Here is a 22,568-nt window from a genome sequence, read left to right on the forward strand (position 1 = left end):
TCACACAAGGTTCCATGCTGCGTGAGGCTATGTGCACCATTCTTGGAGAGGGCCCTCTGACCCCCAGGATCCTTCCCAGGTCAGAGTAAAGAAGTTTGGGGGGGGTGAGTCCCGGTTGGATCCCGTTGGAGCCCCCGGCTCCCCACCTGCAGGGGAGTTGCTCCACAGGCAGTGAAGTAGGTCTGCAGGTGTCTATCTTTCTCTCCCCCTCTCTGTCTTCCCCTCCTCTCTCCATTTCTCTGTCCTATCTAACAACGACGACATCAATAATAACTACAATAACAGTAAAAAGACAACAAGGGCAACTAAAGGGAAAATAAATAAATAAAAATTAAAAAAGAAATTGGTGGGGGGGAGGAGAGGGGCCTCTGAATAGGAACTCTGGAGGCCAGCCAAGGGCAGGGAAGAGGGAAGGGCTGTCACTGAGGACACAGCGACTTTTTGATCTTAGACTATGTCTAGGTCACCTCTTCCTATTCAGGAGGAAGTCTGGAATCTTCTCTGTGACCCCTCTGGCCTGGCTTCAGTGCAGATCAGGAAGCTGGTTTTTGGAATTCAGTTCTCCATTTTACCAAAAGGCCCCTGGTAACAGTCTGGTAACAGCCCCTGGTCTCCCTGAGGCCTGCAATTGGGGCTGGGGCCAGGTAATAACACAGGGAGGGGCTGATGCTCAGAGTGTGAGGGAGGAGGCAGGCACTAGTATCAGGATCTGAAACTTACCTGGAGGCAGGAGTGTGGGAGAGTGGGGTTGCTGGGAAGTAAGGAACTTCAAGTGGGGAGGGAGGCCAAGAGGAGAAGGGGGAGAGGGAGCCAGTACAAAACAGTAGAGGAGCCCGTTTTGGGGGGCCCGGGGGGTGGCCCCCCAGGCGGGCCCCTGGCGCTCTGGGAATTGGCCGCGGGTCTATTGCAGAGTTTATGGTAGGAGGCTGGAGCCCGTAGAGCTCCGCACCAGACAGCACACCCCACCCTTTAAGGAAGTGGGGAGGAGAGAGCCGCAGGGGTGTGGTTAACGGGGAGGAGAGGAGGACTAAACACAAACCTGTCAGCCCCGTTCTCCTCCGGGGCCACCCGAGCGGCCGAGGAGCCCACCTGCAGCCCCCGCGCACCTGGCCCACAGCGGCCCCGCGCAACTGCCCGCGCCGAGGAGCCCCCGGCAGCCCAGCCTGCGCCTCCCTGCGTGAGTCCCTGAGGCCGCCTGCGGGCACCGCGAGTCCAGCCCAAAGTTTGAGGCTGGACCAAGTGGAGGAACTGGAGGGGCCAGGGTGCACGGATTCTGGGGGCCCAGATGGGCAAACTGAGCGCCCCTAGAGTGGGCTCAGTGGGCCGGCAGCCCCGTGGGAGGGGGCCCTGGGATGTTTCGGACTAAGGAGGGGTTGTACCTCTCGGCTAAAGTTGAGAGTGGGGGAGAGATTGGGGAAATGGGTGCTGGCACCTGGAGCTATTGCTTGGAAGGGTCCGAACTGAGGCTCCAGCCCCCACCCCCACCCCCACCTCCATACACCAGCCACCTTAAATACAAAAGGCAGCCTCGGAATTGAGCACCGAATGGTGGAGGGGGTGAGGTGTTGAATGAGTGGGGTTGTGCAATTGTGCAAGTTGTGTGTGGTGTGTCAACGCGTGGGTGTACCCGTGTGAAAAATGTGAAGGTTGAGCATGAGTGTGTGGGTGTGAGTTGTGAGTGTGAGGGCATGAGAGAAGGTGTGCTGCGTGCTAGAGTGAGGGTGCTGTTCTGAAAGTGAACACACTTTGCTGGCCTGAGACACTCATTTGAAAGTGTTTGAGGGCTAAGTTCTGCGCCTGGGTGGCAGCTGTGTGTGGGTAGAGCGGTGGGTGTCAGGGAACATATGAGTGGTGTTCAGAGCCCACCACCTGCCCTAGCCCTGAGCCATCTGACACTGCTAGCCCACACCCCACATTCGTCTCTCTTTCCATTCTTTTTGTATGTAAAGCAGAAGTGTGGACACAGGAGCCACTGAGCAGGAGGGAAGGAAGCAGGAGGCAGACTTGTAGCATTTGCAGAGCTGCTTGCGCTGTAGGTGTGCAATGACTGGGGCCCGTGGACAAGGGGTCTCCAGTGGATCTAGTATAGAGTACTCCCATGAGCCAGGTAAAGGACAAGAGGAGGCTGCTCTGACTCCAGGCCAAGAAATGTTTTTGTGAACCAAGCCCTTGTAGTTCATAACTCCTTTGGGGGAAAGGGGCTGGGGGAGGAGTGGGGGGCAGGAGGCAGAGTTGACACAGTGAATAGAGAAACAAAGAGGAAGGAAGTAGTGCTATTGAGAGGCAGAGGCAAAGATCTGGGTGACCTTCTCCATTCATTTCTTTGCTTCATGAGCACTTAGTGACTTCCTACCTAGAGCCAGGCTCCGGCAGTGGGTATGATAAGGATCTATGTGACACAGCCCTGCTCTGAAGATCAGTGCAGCCCCTGGTAGTGACTGCCACAGGAGGGAAGGGGCAGGACATCAGCTCACTCAGTACTGGAGGGTTATGATCTGAGATAAGTCAGAGGTGTTTATCGAAGAAGGCTTCCTGGAAGAAGTGATGCTAAGTGGAGTCCTGAATGATCATATGAATTAACCAGGTGTGGGGGAGATGGGCAAGAAGACTACTAAGACCTGAAGCCAGAAGTAGCATGCCTCACCCAGGAAACTGAAAGTAGCTCAGCAGTGCTCAGTGCTGGGTGCAGGGGAGACTTAGAAGAAACAGGGAGGGAGGTAGGGAGGCTCATGAAGGCCTGCTCTGGCTGCCATGGCAACTCCCCATGCAGCAACACTTTGGGGCCAGGCAGGAGACTCCCCAGTCAGCCTCCCTCTCCCTCCAGAGCATAGGGGTGGCAGGTGGTACTGAACTTTCAGATGTGAATATCAGGGAAGTGATGGGTCAGATGTAAGTCTGGCTGGCGCAACATTTGGAATATACTTATACAAAGACTACGTTATTTACTGAGTAAGACAGAAAGGCTGGTGCACCATTCAGCTCTGGAATATTTGGTGTCAGGGACAGAACCTAGGGCCTCAGGCATGTAAGTCTGCTGAGCTATCCCCCAGGTTCTAAGGCTTTCTTCATTTATCTGAAATTCAAGTTAGATTTGGTGTCTAGTATGTTTCCTGCCAGCCCTCCCATAGGAGAAAGCTGAGCGCACTGTTTTACTGGGAAGGGGAGACTGAGAGTGAGTATGCCTTGGACCAAGAGAACAGTCTTGGGACATAGTCATAGAACATACATACACAGGGGTCCCAGTAGGCTGTGCTGTCTTGCCTCAGTGTACAATAAGCAAGCTATCCAGTTTGGGCAATTACACTCTGTGGTGTTTGCATAATGCCTAAAGGTCACCTAAAGGTAAGTTTCTTAGAACAAGTCCCTGTCCTAATGCATAAATGCACTTATCTTGTCATCAGCCCTCCTGGATTCTAGTTTGGGGCTGGCTCACTGATTGGTCTTGCTGATTCTGAAAATAAAGCCCTGTATCAATTCCTTGGTTAGCTTGTTTACCTACAACAGTTGAAGCACTGTGGCAGCTCAGAAAGAAACAGAGCTTTGCAACTGTGGAGATCTTAGTTTAAATCTCAGCAGGGGCTCAGTCAGAGACCTCAGTGAATCCCTGAATAGCTCAGGGTTCTGGAGTCTATTTATTCTGAGATGACAAGAACGTCTATCTGGGTTGTTGAGGGAGGGTGGGATCCTGAATAATCATGTGTGTTGTCCTATGAGTGTTCATGAGAAAATGGTACATGCGGTTATGACACTTTGGAGAAGACAGAGACCAAAATAGCATCCACAAAGTGCTTGGGGCTCATTTCTTCTTCTTCTTCTTCTTTTTTTTTTTTTAACCAAAACACTGCTGAGCTCTGGCTTCTGGTGGTGCCAGGATAGAACCTGAGACCTCTGGTGCCTCAGGCATGAAAATTGGCTGCAAAGAGCACTTTATCTTCCCTTGCCTCCACCCCACCTCCACATACACACACACTTACATTTATTGATACTTGCAGATCCCAGAGCCTACCTGTGGAGCCAGGAGGTCAGTTCCTGAGCAGAGGGAACCTGAATGGTTTTTTTCAGCTTTGCTTTTCTCTTCCTATTTCTCTGACCCATTGCCAGAGGAAGAAACACCCAACTTCCCTCTTGGGGGAAGATGGGGGTGGAAGGGGTAGTTCAAAGTCTAATAAACTTGAGGGAAATATGAATAGGTCAATATAGAGAGGTGCCTGTCGATAGTTTACCCTATAGAACACACACCCTATTGGGCATGAGGTCCTGGCTTCAAACCCTGGCACCATGAACTATAACTTGGAGCTTTATTGGGTGGTAGGGTGGTACTGTTGTATCCCTCTTCTTTCTCCACTTCTTTCTTTGTCTCTCAAAAGAAAAGGGAGGAGGATGAAACATTGGACTGGGGAGGCCATGCATGGCACTAAAGTTCATTAATTTTAAAAAATGGGGGAATGTGTTAATAAGTGACAAAAGTAAAAAATAAAAGAGAGAAAGGAAGGAAGGAAGGAAGGAAGAAAGGAAGGAAGGAAGGAAGGAAGGAAGGAAGGAAGGAAGGAAGGAAGGAAGAAAAAATCAAAGGAGAGAGAACCCACATAGAAAACTCAGCACAGGGGCCCGGTGGTGACGCTCCTGGTTTGAGCTCCTGGTCCCCACCTGCAGAGGGAAAGCTTTTCGAATGGTGAAGCAGTGCTGTGGATGTCTGTCTCCCTCCCTATCACCTCCTTCATTCTTGATTTCTGGCTCTTGCCATCCAATAAACAAAGATAATTTTAAAAAAGAAAACTCAGCACAGAAATTGCCACAGAGAAATACTTTAAAATATGCCTAGCATTAGTTCCTTTTTTATGATGATAACTCATTAAAAGAAAGAAAGAATAAAAGAAGGGTTGGAAGAGGTAAAGTGAGGAAGGATGCCCTGTGACCGTGTTTGGACTCTAATGCAAACATCTGTAGGAACCCCTAGAGGGGCCTCCCCAAAGGGAACCTGGAGGGGTTTGATGTGCTAAGAGGAAGAGGAAACAAGTTCCCTTGTGGGAACCGCTGGGTTAAAAATGGCCTCTCTTTCCAGTGGCTACATCATCCTCTCCCTCCCACAAGACATGCACTTGCCTCCAATCCTTTTGAAAGCAGCATTTTCCAAATAGGGCTCAGAGATACTTTATACCCTGAGGAAGCTAGAGGGGTGCCATAGGTGAAGCTATCCTAAGAGGGAGCCATCCTAAGAGGGCTGTCACACTTGTTTGCACTGTCAAGGTTATGATAAGTCGTGCAGACATGACAGTTGCATCCATGGGATTTCTGTAAACTCTGTTGACAGAACCCTGCAGGTGGAAGAGTGAGGGGGCACTTGTTGCTATCTTTGAAGGTACTTGCCACAAGGGGAATTTTATTGCACTTGTGGGTGCAGTTCTGGGACTGAGCAATTCATTTGGAGGGACCCTATTCATTCCCTCTAACTCAGAGAAACTTAGTTTACCCAACAGTCAGTCGTGGCTCATGTGTGTGTGAACACATGTGCACAGCTCACTGCCCAGCTCCCATGCATGTCCACCTTATCCATTTGCATTTATCCAGAGTTCCTTGGGTGCTGGAGCACCTTTGCATGTAGCCTTCAGTGATGGTGGCAGGTGTTCTGTATGTCCTGAATACTAGGACATGTGCAACTGATTAGGCAGGGGAGGTAAGAAGCAGGTCCTGGGGTAGACTCCTGGGGGTGAGGGAGGGCTCTGATCCTCCTGCCATTTCCATCCTTCCGGGTCCTGTTCTCAGGACCACGTGATCCTCATCTACTAAGTGAATGGGGTAGAGTCAGAGATACTCAACCCTCGGTTTGCTCAGGGCTGGAAGTTTGATAACTGCCAGCTGTTTATGTTGACTCTGTGATCAACTTCCTTCTCTTAGAGTCAGGGATCAGTTCTGAGGGAAGGGAGGAGAACAAGAAAGAGGGGTGACAGTTTGGGTCACATGTGGTTGTAGTCCCCAGTGTAGCATGCAGACTCAGCATAGATAGGTCAGCAGGCAGCGAGGGTTCTGGCTCCAGGTGGGGATTCATAGTGTGACTTTGGATAAGTCATTCAACCTTTCCTTCCTTGCTGATAAGGCAGAGATGATAAACAAGCCTTTGTGAGGATGGAAGGGGACAGCAGGCCAGGAGAATATGTGAAATAACTACAGCTGCTCCAGCATGGTCAACCCTCTTTGCCCTCCCACCCAAACAGACTAAAACAAAACAAAACAAAACAAAACAAAACGAAAACAGTGCCAGTGAACTGCCCTGTTATACCATGGGTCCCCTGAGGAATTTTGTAAGGTTGGGGTAGCCAACCAGTTAGACCAGTTAGTGTGGTCTGTGTTTTTTTTCTCTTTTACAATTTTATTTATTTTTTTTTATTGGATAGACATAGACATTGAGAGGAGGGAGGTAGAGAGGGAGAGAGATATCTGCAGCATTGCTTCACCACCTGTGAAGTTTTCCCCTCATAGGTGGGGACCAGGGCCTTGAACCTGGGTTCTTTTGCACACTGTGCGCGCCACCGCCTGGCCCCAGTGTGGACTAATTTTTTTAAATATTTATTCCCTTTTGTTGCCCTTGTTTTATTGTTGCAGTTATTATTGTTGTTGTTATTGATGTTGTTGGATAGAACACAGAGAAATGGAGAGAGATGGGGAAGAGAGAGAGGGGGAGAGAAAGATAGACACTCTTGTAAAGAGACTCCCCAGCAGGTGGGGAGGGGGGCGGCTGGAACCGGGATCCTTACTCCATTATTTGCGCTTTGTACCACCTGTGCTTAACTCACTGCACTACTGTCCGACTCCCACCAGTGTGGACTATTTTTTATACGATGTTCTTGCAACTTTAAAATCTTATTGCAATTATGCCATATTTACTACTTATGCATTATTTAATATTTGTGTAATATTGGCAAGAGCCTTGCTATATGTAATTTTTTTTTTCCAAGCCTATAGCTAGGGCTCAGTGCTGGCACTACAAATCTACCACTCCAGGTGGCCATTTTTCCTACCTCCACCCCCCATTTTATTCAATAGGACAGAGAGAAATTGAGAGTGGAGACAGAAACAGAGAGAGAGAATGACAGATACCTCAAGACCTGCTTCAGCACCGATGCAGGTGGGGAGTGGGGACTTAAACCCAGGTCCTTGCACATAGTACTTAACCAAATGTGCCACCACCTGCCTCCCATGTGTTCTGTTCTTTAGCAGACACATACAAGATGCTCAGTGAATGCTAGTTCATTCATACCTTTGGGGTTCATTTGAGTTGAATGCAAAGGTGGGGAAGCACCTTTGCATTTCCCTGTGGAAAATGGCCATCTTCTGAAGCCATCTTCTATGTTATTGTCACACATCCTGGATGCATCAGTATTTGTTTCTACTCGCATCATTTCTCCACTCCGTTCACTGCTTGATGAACCACCAGGCTCTGTTAACTTATCTGCCAGCAAAGAAACTTTCCCTTGCTGCCCATCCTGGAGTCCAAATGGTCCTTGGAAGTTGTTGAGAGTGCTGACAGAGAGGAGAAAAATGGTGACTTCACTTTCTGGGGTTCCAGTTCCTAGCACTAAGCTCCAAGCCATGTGAAGTGATGGGGGTGGGGAGCCACATTTTGAGTCACTCTGCTGTTCCCCAGAGTATAATTATTACTCATGATGACAGTGAGCTTAGAGAGTTGACAAGAACCCACAGGGCTCCCCTGCATGGTTTACCTAGGCCCTGAGTTGATTGGTAGGGTTCAAGTTTCTGCTTTCAGTAGACCATCCAAGTGGGCTTTGTGTAGGCTGCAGGAAGGGACTCTACTCTGTCCCAGGAACTGGACTTTTCACAGCACCAGGGCCACCTCTGCTTTTGCCAAGGCAATCCAAACTGAAATGTTTCGCCTCCTGCTTCCAGTGGTCTCCCTTCTCCAGCCTCATCTGCCCTCTTATGTTCTGAACCCCACCTCCCTCCTGCCCCGCTAAATGCAAGTAACACCACTCACTGGAAAGGGGGATTCAGAGGAATGCCTTTCGTCCAGTGTGTAGCTCTGGGTGCTAAAGTCTGATGCCCTGTCAGTTGCTTTAGTTCTCCCATCCACTTCAAGGACACTGTGCTCCTCCCACCCACACTTTGTGGACACACATAAACCTTCCCGGGGGTACTAGCCAGAGTTGAGGCTTTGCTCTTCAGCTAGAGATTGGGGTTCCCTTTCCATTTGTGAGAGAATGGTCCCTCCTCCCATCCTTGCTACTGGATTTATCACTTCTGGTTTCTAAACAAATGGAGTTTGTCCTGTTGCCATGTCCTCCTAATCTCAAGCTGGTCTCTGTGCCCCAGGAGCATTTGGTGCTGGTGCAGGGACACCAGGGGACACCAGATCCTATTGTAGCTCCGTGTCACTTTTGCTCCCTCTGCTGTTTGCACACGTTTAGCTCTGAAGCACACTGATGTTGATGTGGGGCATCAGAAGTGACAGTCAGAAACTGAAGTCCCCCAGTTCTACTCACACCATTTGTAAACCTGAGGTAGATTACAGCCAAGGTTCTTGGCCACTCTGATCTTGTCTCCCCCATTATTTGAGCCACTTGCTCTGTCCTCCAAAAATTTGCTGTGTGGGAATTTGAGGGAAGGTGGAGAGAGGGAGATAGCATAAAGGTTATGTAAAAAAGACAGTCATGCCTGGGGCTCCAAAGCCCCAGGTCTAGTTCATTGCACCATAATTCAGAGCTGAGAAATGTTCTGGTAAACAGACAATGAATAGGTGGTTTTCTTTTCTTTTCTCTCTCTCTCTCTCTGGGTTATTGCTGGGCTCGGTGCCTGCGCTAAGAATCCACTGCTCCTGAAGGCTATTTTTCCCCCATTTTTGTTGCCCTTGTTGTTACCCTTGTTATTGTTGTTGTTGTTAATGTTATTGTTGCCATTGCTGTTGCTGTTGTTGTTGGATAGGACAGAGAGAAATCAAGAGAGGAGGGGAAGACAAGGGGGGGAGAGAAAGGTAGGCACCTGCAGACCTGCGTCATCACTTGTGAAGTGACTCCCCTGAAGGTGGGGAGCCAGGGGTTCGAACTGGGATCCTTATACCAGTCCTTGCGCATTTTTTTTCTTTCCAGAGCACTGCACAGCTCTGGTTTATGGTGGTACAGGGGATTAAACCTGGGACCTTGGAGCCTCAAGCATGAGAATCTGCATAACCATTATGCTCTCTCCCTCACATAAATAATATAGTCTAATGGGAAAAGATTGTATAAAAATAACTATCAGATCATCTGAGGGTGTAAGATATTGTAAAAGGATACCTCAGTGCTCCTGGAGATGCCGTATCCAGTAGAGTGCACACTTGACCATGTGGGAAGACTTGGGTTAGAGCCTCCAGGCACCACACAGGAGCACCTGTATGAGGGAAGCTTCACAGGTGGCATCTTTCTCTCTCTCTTCCTTTCTGCCTCTCACCCTCTATCCTTAGAAGGAGAAAAAAAAAAATCCACCAGGAGCAGTGGAATCATGTAGGCACAGGCCTCAGAGATAACCTGGGCAACAGTTTTCTTTTTTTTTTTTTAATGTTTGAGAGAGAGAGAGAGAGAAAGAAAGAAAGAAAGAAAGAAAGAAAGAAAGAAAGAAAGAAAGAAGGAAGGAAGGAAGAAAAAGAGAAGCAAAGGTCCCAAGTTCAATATTTTTTCTTTTATTTTTGCCTCCAGAGTTATCGTTGGGGCTTGGTAGCAACACTATGAATCCACTGCTCCTAGTGGTCATTTTCCCCATTTTTACTGGACAAAAATTGAGAGAGGAAGGGGAGATAAAAGGTAGACACCTGGGAGCCGGGCTGTAGCGCAGCGGGTTAAGCGCAGGTGGCGCTGAGCGCAAGGACCGGCATAAGGATCCCGGTTCAAGCCCCCGGCTCCCCACCTGCAGGGGAGTCGCTTCACAGGTGGTGAAGCAGATCTGCAGGTGTCTGTCTTTCTCTCCTCCTCTCTGTCTTCCCCTCCTCTCTCCATTTCTCTCTGTCCTATCCAACAACGACGACTATAACAACAATAAAAAGACAACAAGGGCAACAAAAGGGAAGATAAATAAATAAAATTACAAAAAAAAAAAAGGTAGACACCTGCAGACCTGCTTCACCACTCATGAAGCATCCCCCCTACAGGTGGGGAGTGGAGCTCCAGGGCTCAAACAGGGGTTCCAGGGCTCAAACTCCAGTCCTTACGCTTTGTACGTTGTGCACCACCACCCACCCCTCGCCATGTTTGGTTCTCAGCATCACCATAAGCCAGAGTTGATCAGTACTTGGCGGGCAGAGGGGGATGGTGAGTGGGGGGGGGGGCACAAACTACTGATAAAGTGCTGGAGAGATCACTTTCATCATGGGAGTCCAGAAATGCTTCCTAGAGGAAGTGACATTTAAGCTCTGAAAGGAGGAGGGTAATCTTGGAAACCTGGAATAGTGACAGTTGTCAAAGAAAGGTGTAAACAGAAGCAGGGAGGAGAGAATGCACGGTTTAAAGGACTTACTTAGGGCGGAGTCAAATGCAATAGACATAGACGATAAGGGCAGACTATATGATAAGGTTTTACAAACCCCAATGCAGAATTTGGACTTTATCCTCAGGCTACAGGGAGCTGTGGAGGTGTTCAGTGAGGAGTGAGGAGCAAACTGGGTAAAGTGGATCTAAAGAGGGGGAGCTTGGCATTGCTAGAGGAGCTGCTAGGAGATCATTATAGTGATTTAAGTCTAAAATGTCTGGATGATAAACAGCATCATGTAGAATGGCATGGGGGTCATGGTGAGTACCCACTGGCCATATCTGGGAGACTTGTACATTCTCTGAGTTGAACATGCCTTTAGCTGCAGTGTGGGAGGTGATGCAGTTGGTAAAACATTAGACTCTCAAGCATTCTGAGGTTCTGAGTTTGATCCCATGGCATCACGTGCCAGAGTGATGCTCTGGTTTTCTACGCCCCCCCCCCCCATTAATAAGTAATACTTTAAAAGAAGAAATGGGCCCTGAGGGATCAGGGTTCATCCATAGAGCACCCAGCTTACTGTGTGTAAAGCCCTGGGTCTGATCATGAGATCATATGGGAACACTGTGGACAGCACCAGGAAAACAAAAGTGCTCCATGGATAGTGGAGTGGGTGCACTGGAGTCTCCCTCTCTTAAAAAACAAACAAACTAGGGAGTCAGGTGGTAGCACAGTGGGTTAAGCGAACATGGTGCGAAGCATAAGGACAGGCTTAAGAATCCTGCTTCAAGCCCAGGCTCCTCCCCACCTGCAGGGGAGTCGCTTCACAGGCTTTCTCTCCTCCTCTCTGTCTTCCCCTTCTCTCTACATTTCTCTCAGTCCTATCCAACAACGACTACAACAATAAAACAAGGGCAACAAAAGGGAATAAATAAATATTTTTTAAAAAGTAAGTAAGTAAAAATTGGACCAGGGTGACTACTCAACAGTCTTATACATGTATAAGATTTTGGGTGCTGCATTAAAAAAAAGTTATCTAGATAAATTCAGAAAGCTTAAGGAGCATCTTGTTAGGCTCAGAGTAATCTGCCACTTAGTTCTGGCTGATGGTGGTAGAGATAATTGAACCTGGGACCTCAGAGCCTCAGGCATGAGAATCTGTTTGCATAACTATTACACTGTTTCCTCCATCCTCAGCCATTCCCACTTAACCCTGTCTCTCCATGCTCCTGATTCACAGAGAATCTCTTGCCCATGCAATAAGCTCATCTCTGATAATGCAGGCACTGGAGACTGGGAAAAATGGCCTGCCCTTTCAATCTCACCCCTTCAGATGATTTCCCCCCGCCCTTGCTTCTACCTGCCACTTTCACCTCCCTACAAAGTCTCCTCTGGAGTAATGAATCTCAAGTGCTACACATTGTAAACCAACTTATTCTCTGCTCACACCAAATCTTCTCCTCTTGCTGTTCATATTCTGGTCCGTATTTGAGACACAAGAATTTAGCCTGGCCCCCAATCCTCCTTCTCAGATCCTACAGATTTTTTTCTTCATGCGTCTCGTCCCTTCCTTCCATCTCTCCAGTCCCATTGCCCAACATCATGTCACTTCACTAAGAGCTGTGTGCTCTCCTAACTCTGCTTCCCATGTGTGCAGGCACGTCCAGACCCTGTCAGGCAGCTGCTCAGGGCCCTCCGGCCTGAGCCTGGGCCTGGCCTTTTCCCTTATTTCCTCCTATGCTCGCCAAACTGAGCCTTTCACCCAACCAGCCTGGTCTACTCTCCCGTTATTCTTCTATGTACCTTTGTTCAAATTCTGAAACCCTCCTAGAATGCTGGTCCTTTTGCCCTCAATTCCTCCAGAGGAGGCTCAGGTCCTAAATGATTCACCCACTGAGAGACTTGTGCCCCCACTTCTGATACCCTAGAATTTATCAGTTCTCCCCAGGGTGGCATTCCTTCAGAGAAGATGCTTTTCATTCTGTTCTTTTTCTTAACAGTTTGATAGCAAGCATGGGAGATTCCATTTCCCTCCATACTCGCTGCTTCACTTGCTTCAATCCTTCAATTAATTAATTTTGGACAGAGACCGAGAGAAGTTGAGAAGGAAGGGGAACATAGGGAGAGAGGAAGAGAGATACTTGAAGTAACATTCACCTTTTGTGAAGCTTCCCCTCCTGCAAGTGGGGACTGAGGGCTTCAACCTGGGTCCTTGTACAAGATATGTGCACTCTGTGGTTGTGCCATTGCCCAGCCCCTCACTTGTCTCATTCCTGCCTAGACATAATAACAACATAATCATAACAACCTTCTCCTTCAGGGGTTGAGATGGACTCCTTTGTTTTCTGCCTCTAGACAATGTGGAGACAGGTTTCCTAGAGACAAGAGAGTGGAACTTAGATTTTCTGAAGGAGCTAAATTCTTCTCTGAGCTACTCCTGTGTCTCTCTAATCCACCAGATCTGTCTCTCCATCTTTTCTCTCCTTATGTATATTTTACTTATTTATTTATTTGTATATTTTATTTTTATTCCCAATAGGGTTATGGCTGGGGCTTGGTGCTGGCCAGCTCCTGGTGGCCATTTTCTTTATTTTTATTTGATAGGATACAGAGTAATTGAGAGAGGAAGGGGAGATAGAGAGGGAGAGATCATGAAGCATCCTCCCTGCAGCTGGGGAGCTGAGGCTTGAACTTGGATCCTTGTGCATGGTGTTATGTGCCCTTAACTAAGTGCATTACTACTGCTTCCCCCCCACCCTGTGTTTATAGAGTCCTATCTAGAAGGCTAGGCAGGGTGACAGGAGAAAGATAAGAAGGAGGGGAACATGCAGGTCACTTGGTAGAAGGTGGTGTGTGACTTTGGGAATACAGGGGAGGATACATAGGGTAGAGATTGGTGACTCTCATCTGGACTTTGGCCTAGTCCTGCTTAGCTCTGGAGCACCTTGGCCTGAGAACTACACCCAGAACTTTCTGACTTTCAGATTTCTGTAAAGAAAGGCTTCCCACCCCAGGACAGCCCTGTTCTGTCACTGTCCTCCTAGGTGGCTGAGTCATCTGGCTAAGCTTGGTCAAGTCTCAGGGGTTGAATTTTCACATATAATCATTTGGACTTGGGACTTTTCAGCTAGTGGAGAGCTTTCTACCAAATGGATCTTTAACAAAGGGCCAATATGTAAACCTGATATAAGGAGTGTCCCAGGGTTAAAGCAGGGACCAAACATCCTCTCCCACAGAGGTCCCTGGGGCCTTTCCTATATCAAATCTGCCTTCTTGCCTGCCCTCCTGCCTGCCTTCCTTGCTTTCCTCCTCCCCCTCTTCCTCCTTTTTTCCATCTCTGGGGCTTCTCTGATCCCAGATGGCTTTTTCAGATAGAGATTGAGACATAGGGAGAGAGGAAGAGAGGGAAAAGGGAGAGAGAGAGAGAGAGAGAGAGAGAGAAACTGAAACTACAGCACCAAAATTTCCTTCAATGTAGTAAGGGTCAGTAAGTGGCAAAGAAGCACACTATCCAAGTGAACTATTTAAGCCCCCCCCCCTCCTTTTTTTTTCCCTTAATGTGATGCCTAGGAATGAACCCATGATACTGATGAATGGCCTCCATGGCCCATTTTTCCCCCCCTTTTAGAGAGAGGTAGGAGAGGGACAGAGGCACTACACCATTGCCTTACCATCCATGGAGCTCCTTCGGGTCAATTCATGTTGCTCCTGTGTGGTGGTAGGGCCTGAATCCAGGGCCTCATGTACAAGGCAGGTGCTCCACTCTCCAGTTGTTGTGATCCTCACTGTTCATGTGTGATAGGGGCTGGAGAAAGGGTTCAGGATCTAGATGGTTCAGTCAAGGAGGATGCCACAGGAAGAAGGATGACCATGCATTCAGCCTAGGCAGGCAGATATAGGTGTTGGGGTTGGAGGGGATAGTTGACACAAACTTTCTGAGAAAAGAGGCATACATTTCACAGAAGCATGTATTCAGGGGAAGAAAACCTAGCACTTTCAGCCAAACTACAAGGAGCTCATGATGTAAAATATTAACAACAAACCCATGAGGTTTTATAATCAGTTTTATAAATTTTTCTTTCTCTGTCATTGCTGGGGCTTCACTGCTCTGTACTGACTTTTTCAAAGAGAGACAGAGACAGAAAGATACCACACCACTCAACCTTCCTTCAGTATTCTGGGGGCTGGATTTGAACATGAGTCATGTTTATGACATAACAGAAACACTACCCAGGAAAACTGTCTTGTCAGCACACAGACTTTTCAATTGTATTTATTTATTATTGGATAGAGACAGAGAGAAATTAAGAAGGGAGGAGGAGACAGAGAGAGAAAGAGACAGAGAGACACCTGCAGCTCTACTTCACCACTCATGAAGCCTTCCCCCCTTCAGGTGGGGATCGGGGGCTTGAACCTGGGTACTTGAACACTATAATGTGTGCTCTTAACCAGGTGCGCCACCACCTGGTCCTGCGCACAGACTTTTCATAGAAATAACTTCAACTTGAGCTCTATTTTCATTCAGATGAACTAGGTTGTCTGCTCTGTTGGGGTCAGCTCAGTACAGAAGTCTATTATATGTGAAGGATAAAGCAAGGGGCCTAACATGCCAACCATATTTCAAAACATTGTGTATACTTGAACCAAAGGCACTCCCATTCTCCAATAAAGAGGGTTGTTAAAAAAAATAGTGAATATGAATATGTAAACATTTTAGGGCAATAGTTAACACATTATTTTAGTGACGTGCTTTTAATCAGTTTGTGTAAAATCATACATTAAATTAAAATCATTGCTTTTCTCACTCTTCACTTACAAGCACTCAAACATGTCTCTCACATCTAGAGGTCAGTGTTTTTCTCATGACTAGAACCCTTTTTCTCTATCATCTCCCTGCAGCCTAAAAAAAACTATTTCTTATTCATCCAAAAAAGTACTGACCGATTTTTTGAAATAACAGTCCTTTTTCAGATGTAATTCATAGGCTACAAAATTCATCCTTTCAAAGTGAGCGGTTGGGTGTACACTCAGAGAGTTGCACAAACATCATGGTTATGTAATTATAGAATTTCATCACTCTGTAAAAAGCCTGATATCATGAGCATTCTATCATTCTACTCCCCCTAGTAACCACTGATCCATACTTTCTGTTTTATGGTTTTGCCTCTTCTGGGCATTTTGTACAAGTGAAATCACATAATATCACAGCCTTTTGTGACTGCAGAATGCTTAGAAAAGTGCTTTCAAAGTTTATCATGTACTAGGCCTTCATGTCTTTATTGCCAAATAATATTCCATTGTATGAACAGAACTTTTGTTGTTGTTGTTTATTCCATGCATTAGCTGATGAACATTGGAGTGATTTCTGCCTTTTTGACTATTATAAATAATGCTGCCATGCACTGAATCTTGAGATAATTTTATGTTTGGTATTTTGAGTAGAGTCCACACTGATTTCTATAACAGTTGTACCATTATACATTCCCATAATAATGTGTGGTTCCAACTTATCTCTACTCTCAATTCTTGTTATTGTCTATAATTTTGATTTTAGTCACCTTAATGGGGATGAAGGGGCATTTCATTGTGGTTTTCACTTACATTCCCTAATGACTAATGGTGTGCAACACTGTTTCATGTATTCATTAGCTGTTTGCCTATCTTCCTTGGAGAAATGTTTTCTTTAGAATAAAATTCTTACTGGTGTGTACAAAAGAACCACTTAATACTTTTTTAAACCTTTTATTTATTTTTATTTTTTTTAGATAGAGATGAAGAAGGAAGAGAGAGAATGAAAGAGACCACAGCACTAAAGCTTCTTTCAGTATGGTGGGGTTGGGTTTGCACCTGGGTCTCACACATGACAAATCAACACACTATCCAAGTAAGCTATTTTTTTGGCTCAATTTTTAAAAATTTTATTTATTTATTTTCCCTTTTGTTGCTCTTGTTGTCTTTTTATTGTTGTTGTTATTGATGTCATCGTTGTTGGATAGGACAGAGAGAGATGGAAAGAGGAGGGGAAGACAGTGAGGGGGAGAGAAAAATAAACACCTACAGACCTGCTTCACCACCTGTGAAGGGACACCCCTGCAAGTGGGGAGCTAGGGGCTCGAACCTATAGTCAGACATAGGATCCTTATGCCGGTCCTTGCACTTTGCGCCACGTGCACTTAACCCGCTGCACTACTGCCCGACTCCTGGCTCAATTTTTTTTTTTTTTTAATCAGAGTACTGCTCAGCACTGGCATATGGTGGTGTGGGGGATTGAACCTAGGTCTTTTGGAGCCTCAAGCTCCAAAAAGTCTTCCTGCATAAGCATTATTGTGTTACCTCTCCCTCTCCAGTGCTTTTTTTTTTTTTTAATATTTATTTAGTTGCCCTTGGTTTTTTTTTTTTATTGTTGTTGTTACTGATGTCGTTGTTGTTGGATAGGACGGAGAGAGGAGGGGAAGACAGAGACGGGGAGAGAAAGATAGACAACTGCAGACGCTTCACTGCTTGTGAAGCCACCCTGCTGCATGTGGGGAGCCGGGGGCTCGAACCAGGATCCTTAAGCCAGTCCTTGCACTTCGCACCTCGTGCGCTTAACCCACTGCACTATCACCCAACTCTCTGTTTTTGCTTTTAAAAAAATGATCTTTTTAGGGCTTGCTTACAACAAAAAGTTGACCTTTGTGATTGTAAGTCTATACGCCCAAGGGGAAAAAAAAAAAGGATTCTAGATTATAGTACTGTGCTTCTTAAATACAAAACAAACAAAACCCTTCATCAGGTGATCTTGGAATCACTGAAATTAGCAGTGATTAAGTGATGTTAAGCATGTTTCTGAAGTAGTATGTTTTTGTTCAAAATAATTAAGAGAACAGTCCAGAAAGTGAAAGAGTCTATAAGGACAACTATATAAATATCTATTTCCTGACAGATAATTTTGGATAGGAGAAGAATTTCACTTTATACTCCAGTTTATAAGGTATCTATGGATGGGTGGATAAACAAATGACTTTCAAAGTGTATGAATCAATAAACAAATAAGGGATACAACTAGTGAGCTGGGCTGCCAAGCAACCACACCACTCCTTTTCTCTTAATTCCTGCCAAGACAACCAGCACCAGCCTTTCATTTACACTTTTATATGTAGCTCTGAAACATAGGTAAAATTGTTGAACAAAAAATATAGTTTTGCAGTTATAAGTTGGAAACAAGACACTGTCCTTTCTGTTGTCTGGAGTATCTTTATCACACCTTCCCTCTCAAATGGGAAAATTGAGTGAGTCTGCCCAGCTTCCTGGAGGTGGCTGAGAAACCCAAAGATGAAGAACCATGGCCTCAGGATTGATTCAGGATTATAAGTCACTGGAAACAAGGATCCTCCCAAGAATTTTCCTGCTGAGGCCTAACTCCAGCATGGTCCTTCCCACGACAGTGAGGGTTTTGAATGAGCTGGTTCCTTGAAAGTGGTCTTAACCACACTCACTAGTGTCCACTGGTAAGTTGCCTAGAAAGAACCTGCCTGTCTCACCCCTTCTCTTTGATCTTCTCTGCAGATGACATATGCAAGCTAGGAAATAATACTTTGGAAACTGGAGGAAGAGTGGGGACCAGAAAGGGGAAGGAGAGCAGGAATAGGATTGGAGAAGAAGCTATAGTCAGACATAGGAAGAAATGACAGACAAGGTGAATGCTCAGGAGGTGGCTTTGAAAGCTCAGATCCATGAGGGGAAAGAATGATTCTCTTTCTTACTTTCTTTTAAATTTTTATTATCTTTATTTATTTATTAGACAGAGGCAGCCAGAAATTGAGAGGGGAGGGAGAGATAGATAGATAGATAGATAGATAGATAGATAGATAGATAGATAGACAGACAGACAGAAAGATAGGGACCTGCAGCCCTGCTTAACTACTTGTGAAGCTTTCCCCTTTTCTTCCTTCCTTCCTTCCTTCCTTCCTCCCTCCCTCCCTCCCTCCTTTTTTCCCTCTTCCTATCTTTCTCTCTCTTTCTTTCCTCCCACAGCGTTATCACTGGGACTCAGTGTCTACACTATGACTCTACCATTCCTGGAAGCCCTTATTACTTTTTTTTTTTCCTGACAGAGATAAAGAGAAATAGAGAGGGAGAGAAAGAGAGATACCTACAACTCTTCCTTACCACTCAGGAAGCTTCCCTACTGCAGGTGGGAACCAGTAAGTGTCTCTTCAAGAAGTGGTAACCTCAGAAGTTAACTCTGGAGAATGTGCCTTTAGAGCAGGGAACCGAGAATGAATTGCTGATGTCACTGAGGTGCTTTCCTTTATGATTGTGGTCATAGGGATTTAAGGTATTAGGGAAGACTCAGATTCCTTTTGTCACATTCCAAAACAGATTCCCAATGTTCTCCAGTGACAAGGACATCTGGTTCTCCCTTCTATGCCTTGAGAAGACTGAGTTTCAGCCTTACCCCCATGTTTTGTTTTTTTTTCCTGGGATTAAAGACTCTAAAATGAAGAAAAATCCACATGCTTTCTTTCCAAGTCCCAAAAAAGGGTATCAGGTCTTCATATATGTGAAACATGCAGTCTCTCATTGAGATGGATTGGGGGTCAATGGCTTTGACATGGCAAATGTGAAACCCAGCTCCAGTCAATCACTGTGTTAAGGCACTGCCATCCTCAAAACAAAAGTGTAAAGTTCACAGGAAGAATAAAGCCAGATGTGTCTCAGACAGCTGCCAAACACCATAGAAGCACAAAGGCCTGAGCCGCTGATGTAGCACACAAAAGCCAAAAAGGTTTCATGAGTGAGGGGTAAAGCTGGGAAGTGATCTGAGTATGGTGGTGGAAACAAAGCTAGAAAGTCTCAGAGATGAACCCTCGGTGGCAGTGGGTTGGCTATGGACATTATTCTCCAGAAACAGGAAACTGGAGGATACATAAGAAAAGATATGTAAACACAGATATAATAGAGAGATAATAGACATAGAGATTCTAGCAATGAAAGCTTTTTATTTTTTTTTACTTCCCAGAAAACAATGAAATGATGCTGAGTGGGGAGGGGTGTGGGAGAGAGGGGGGGTTCCAGAAGAGGCACATAGAATGAGCCAGAGAGAGGGAGTAAGGGAGAGAGAGAAAGAAAGAGAGAGGAGAGAAGAAAGAGAGAGAGAGAGAAGAAAGAGAGAGGTTTTTAAACTTCTTTAGGGAAGCAGTCAGATTTTGGTTTTTAAAAAGGTGGTTCTGGCCCTAGATCAGAACAACTCTTATACCAAGACCTGAAAAGCTTTTGACTCAGACCCTTTCAGACAGGCATTTTGGAGGAGTAGCATAAGGCAGCTAGTAGCTCATGCCCGTGGCCAGGAGTTCATGCTGTCAGTTTGGGTATTTTCATTACCCACACTGCTGACTACCAATCATCCATGGAATTTGGAGTATATAGCATGTTTTAGACTAGAAGACTCTGGTGGAAGGAAATTGGATATAAGACCAAAGTTCCTTTTCTACTTTCCTCCCAGAACTCTTGACTGTACTAGTCAGGTACATGTTGTTTTGAGATAAAATTAATATTTGCAAGTACACGCCATACTAAACATAATAGTGGAAGGCAGGGATCTTGTCATGTGCCACTTTGTCTGTCAATCATGATTCTGCAAATGTCAGGATAGGAAACTTGGAGTCAGTAAGCATTTGTTCCAATCAAGGAGATTATGGGGAACAGATCTGATGAAAGGATCCTGATTTAGAGATGGTTTCCAAGGGCTATCTGAAACAATTATGTGCACACAGAAGTTTCCCAGTTCTGGAGGCTAGAAGTCTGAGATCCAGCTAAAGGAATGGCCTGTTTGCGGGGAGAGCTCTCTTCTTGACTTGCAGATGGCCGTCTTCTCTGTGTCCTCATAGGTTCTTTCTTCTGTGCAACTGAAGGAAAAAGAGAAAACACTTGTGTTCCTTTATCTTCTCATTTGGACACTAATTCTATCAGGTCAGGGCCCATCCTTATAACCTCACTTAACTTTAATTACAGGAACTGGAGTGATGGTCCAGCAATAGAGCACATACATTACATTCTGTGGCCCTGGGTTCAATCAGTAGTGTCACATAAAATGGCAGGACTGTGCTCTGGTCTCTCACTGAAAAGAAAAAGATAGTACTAGCTAGGATAATAGCTCAGTGGTAAAGCACAGAACTTGCATGCCTAAGGGCTTAGGTTCTGTTCCTGTACCATGTGTCAGAGCCAAGCAGTACGCTGGGCTCTTTGTTTTGCTCACTTATCCCCTCTTTCTTGCTTATAAAAATAAATACATTAGGGCCATATGGTGGCACACCTGGTTGAGTGCACGTATTACAATGCTCAAGGACCCAGGTTCAAGCGCCCAGTCCCCACCTGCAGGGGGGAAAGCTTCATGGGTGAAGTAGGGCTGCAAATGTCTCTCTGTCTTTCTCCCTCTGTATCTCTCCCTTCCTCTCAATGTCTGGCTGTCTCTATCCAATAAATAAATAAATAAGGATAATAAAATACAAAGAAAATAAAATAAATATATAAATACATCTGAGTCAGGAATATGAATCAGGACATTAAAACACAGGATTTAGACTTAGAGCACTGCATGACTGAGGTCCCAGATTCAAATCCAACTACCACCACCTACCAGAACTGAACAGTGCTCTGGTCTCTCACATAAAATAAGTAAATCTTAAAAATAAATAAATAAGACAAAGGAGATAGCATAAGTGTTATGCAAAAAGATGTTCATGCTTAAGGATACAAAGTTCCAGGTTCAAATCCCCCTTATCACCATCAACCAGAACTGAGCAATACTCTGGTCTCTCTCACTCTGCATCTTTCTATCTCTCTCATTAAAATAAGACAAATGAAATACATATTAAAAATAAAAGGTGATGAAGATAAAACATTTAGAAAAAGACAATATTAAAGAAAGAAAAAAATAACAAATACTTTCAAAAGGTCTTTCGTATAGTTATAATACAATCTGGGTTAGGGCTTTAGTGACTAGGTCTGGGGAATAGGTACACATTCAGGTCCCAGCATTAATTTTCCTAGCTGGACCACAAATCTTAGGATCCCATCTTTTGCCCTCCTCTAAGGACATTATGGAGGAGGTATTAGTCATTCAATGTCTACTAAATTACAGTGAGAGGCCTCCTGTGCTTTTCAGTACTCCATGTTCTCACATTCACTCCTGCTAGCCTTCCCCTCTCTCTTCTGATTCTCTTCTCTATGTGAACTAAGATTTTGACCCCATTTGGTCCTCGTCCTGGAAACATATCCCCCAATGCTGAGGGTTGGAGAAGAGAAGGTGTCTTCTGGACCTCATCCTTGAGATGATATGGCTGAGAGCCAGGGCTGTGTCCATGGGCTTATCAGCCTTGCAAATAATTTGATTACTAATCTGTATCACTCAGGGAACATCCACCCCCAGAGCTGGATTAAGAATGTTTTCCTCAGGCAAAAAAAAAAAAAAGTATTGCCTTTGGCATCCAAGTCAGCCTCAGGAATTTCACTTTATGATGGATCCTTCTTTCTTCCCTGTACTTCTTCCAGTACATCTTTCCTGTACTTCTTCCAGATTTGGCTCCTTCCAGCTCTGTAGACACTGAGCCAAACCTCACTCTGCTCTCCTTCCACAACACCCAAATATTTCCCATAGTTCCTTCTCCCTAGGACTGTGCTTCCTTTTATTTTATTATTTTATTTTTTATCAGGGCCCTGCTCAGCTCTGGCTTGTGATGCTGGGGATCGAACCCAGACTTCAGAACCTCAGGCATAAAAGTTATTTGCATAATCATAACTACCTCCCCCAATCCTGTACTTCCATTCTTGTCTGACATTTTTCTTTTCATGCAGCCACTGGGGTTCCTCAGACTGAGGGAACCCTGATCTGAGGATGTCACTTGAATCTTGGTCTCCCAGATAATAGTCCTATTATGACTGTCCTTTGATGACTACAACTGTCAGGAGATAGGTTACACCAAGGAGACCCTCCACTCTCCAAATTTGTTCTAAATAGCCAGAGTTTATCTTCTTTTAGGGAACCTCCCACCTTCCCCCCAAGCCTCTACTTTAGTTTTTACTTTATTACCTTTATTTCCTTCCTTCCTTTCTTTCTTCCTTCCTTCCACCTCTAA

General features: G+C 45.6%; 1 protein-coding gene across 2 annotated transcripts in view; it reads left to right on the forward strand.

Moving 5' to 3' along the window:
- Nucleotides 1-961: 961 nt before the first annotated feature.
- PTK2B (protein tyrosine kinase 2 beta) overlaps nucleotides 962-22,568 on the forward strand; it is a 150,845-nt gene continuing 129,238 nt past the window's right edge. For both annotated transcript variants that reach the window (XM_060184852.1, XM_060184858.1), the window contains exon 1: nucleotides 962-1,177. The gene's annotated coding sequence lies outside the window, so the exon portion shown is untranslated. The remainder of the gene's footprint in view (nucleotides 1,178-22,568) is intronic.

This window comes from Erinaceus europaeus, chromosome 2, assembly GCF_950295315.1.
Source record: "Erinaceus europaeus chromosome 2, mEriEur2.1, whole genome shotgun sequence".
NCBI classification, from domain to species: domain Eukaryota; kingdom Metazoa; phylum Chordata; class Mammalia; order Eulipotyphla; family Erinaceidae; genus Erinaceus; species Erinaceus europaeus.